Source organism: Octopus bimaculoides, chromosome 6 (assembly GCF_001194135.2).
Source record: "Octopus bimaculoides isolate UCB-OBI-ISO-001 chromosome 6, ASM119413v2, whole genome shotgun sequence".
In the NCBI taxonomy this organism is placed as follows: Eukaryota; Metazoa; Mollusca; class Cephalopoda; order Octopoda; family Octopodidae; genus Octopus; species Octopus bimaculoides.
Window position 1 is genome coordinate 87,107,634 of NC_068986.1, and position 2,384 is coordinate 87,110,017.

Below are 2,384 nucleotides of genomic sequence, written 5' to 3' on the forward strand. Positions count from 1 at the left end.
TTTTTCTTGTTCATAGATTTGAGTTTGCCTGATATATTTTTATCTTAACAAAGAGATTAGCATGTCTGATATGTATTTTTTTTTTTTCTTTCATTAAGAATGAATCTATGTGTTCCATTCTAAACGTTTGAAAATCAAATGCTGTGTTATAGCTGCGATGTAATATTGTGCAATTTCCATTCTTTTATCAGCAAGTCGTGCGTTCTGTTTGCAGAAGCAGAACTTGTTGCAGTACTAAATAGCTATTTATTAATGTTTCTTTGGAAGATATACTTCAGAGTTGTTTAATCGTACTCTATTTTAATTGTACTCTATTTTAAGGTCGAAATAATCTAAGTGAATGTGAATTATTTATCAAGGATATTGTGATATTATATATCAGATTAGAACGGTTGAAAGGTACAGAGAGCAACGTTGATAATTCTAAATAAAAATATATACATACCGTTGCATTTTCACTTTTTTTCTTTTACTTATTAAAATGCTTTCTGAAAGGGAGGAGCTTGTTTCACTAAAACAAAAACAAAAAAATCCGTAGCCGGAATTTTGGTAACAAAGATTAATGTTCCGTGCTGAACTTTACAAATGTCTTGCATATTTTACTATTCCACTTACATATTTCATCTGCAAAGTGCGTGCTTACCGCTATCTTTCCTCGTCCGAAAACCGTACAATTTCCAGATTGTCACTTTGACATTCACTAAATTAGACAGTTAATATTTTGAACATCTCTTCCCCAACTCAGTGAAATGGGGAGTAGTTTTGGACGTCTGCCTGAAAACCTACAGGTTTTCTAATCTGATTATGAATTCGCATTTATCGCAATGGTCATTGCTGAAATAATCCTTTTGTTGATTTTGGAAGAGATGTTTATATCTTCAGAGTATTTGAATTCTATAAATATACACGAATTTTCTTACTGTCCCAAATATCTATTTAGATTTTCCTAAAAGATATGAGTGGGTTCATAGCAAAAATAGATAGATGTCCAGATAGCTTCTATTATATCATCGTAGACAGTCTTCTAGTTTGAGTTGTAGCTTTGAGGGTTGTAGGCCAGGTCTTCGTAAGCTTTTTGTGTGCAGTAAGTATGCTTAACAAGGACTTTTGCAAGCTAGAGTGACTTCAGAAGCCATGAATAGAGGACATAATCAAATGCCTTTCTGTAATCATGCCATTCTGTTACAAGGTTCCGCAGTGTTTTATATTTCATACAGCACAGATTTACTTCTTAAAAATTGTTCAATGCATGTCCACATCACTTGCTTTTCACTTGCCTGCTCTTCGCTGACAGAAATATAGATTACAGCCGTTGATTTCCCGTTAAAATGAGGCAGTTTCACAACACACATTATTCTTAGATGTGTGGGTCATTTTATGTGGTCTGAGGATGTCCTTGTGTTTAGTGTAATATTATAGACAGCCATTCTCCAATGGGACCTTTTAGAATTGTATGGCGTTAGTGTTTTTTTCTTCCTGCCTTGCTACATTTAATGCGTATCCTATAATCCACACATCCAAGGCTAAGGTATTTTCTGAAAAAAATAAAAACACACATATTAACGAAAAGGCGACTGCTGCAATCCGCTGTGTGATCCGCAAAAAAGATTGAATATACAACTAGCACACTCCAGGCCTTCTCCAACGAGGTTCCTAATTAAAACAGGCCAAGAAAAAAACAACACCCCATGTGCATTACCTAGCTGCCCGATCTTGGTCATAAGTCGTATATGAAATCACGTTTAGTAAATCCTATGAATTTTACATCGGAAATAATATCAGACAAGTTCACATAAACACTTCTATAGCAATGCTTCTCCCATTAAAAATCACATATGGAAATGCCACACTCAAGATATAAGTTTCTAATGAAGCTATAGAGAGAAAAATTGGGAACAAGCGAATGAAAGATTCTATAAATTAACGAGTACAGCCGAGGGGTTAATAACAGACCTGAACTGCACGCAGCCGGTTGGGTGCCAGAGATATCTATGATGGCCACAAGATCCTCTGAATCCATATCTTATTTTACACATTTATGAATGTATATGTATATATACATAATTCATATAATTTCTAAAATAGCATATCAAACCTCTCATGTCATGTCTTTGAGCAGCCAATTCCACAAGACTACCAACAAAGTTGCCATGTATACTGCAATTCACAACTCAAATATTGGGATCCACGATACTCCTCTGTATCAACACAAGAGTCATGGAACATCTATAAGGAAGGCTTACTCCAGCGTAGGCGTCAACGAGATAAATCTAACCAATGGACGAATGAAAAGAGTATGCTGTTTAAATAAAACAGATTTAAGCTTATCTATCTATCTATCTATCTATCTATCTATCTATCTATCTATCCGTCTTTCTCTCTCT

At 34.7% G+C, this 2,384-nt stretch overlaps 1 long non-coding RNA gene across 3 annotated transcripts in view; it reads right to left on the reverse strand.

Moving 5' to 3' along the window:
• LOC128248154 (uncharacterized) overlaps positions 1-2,384 on the reverse strand; it is a 62,518-nt gene that overhangs the window by 59,235 nt on the left and 899 nt on the right. For all 3 annotated transcript variants that reach the window (XR_008264445.1, XR_008264446.1, XR_008264444.1), the window contains exon 2: positions 446-1,535. This is a non-coding gene — a long non-coding RNA (uncharacterized LOC128248154). The remainder of the gene's footprint in view (positions 1-445; positions 1,536-2,384) is intronic.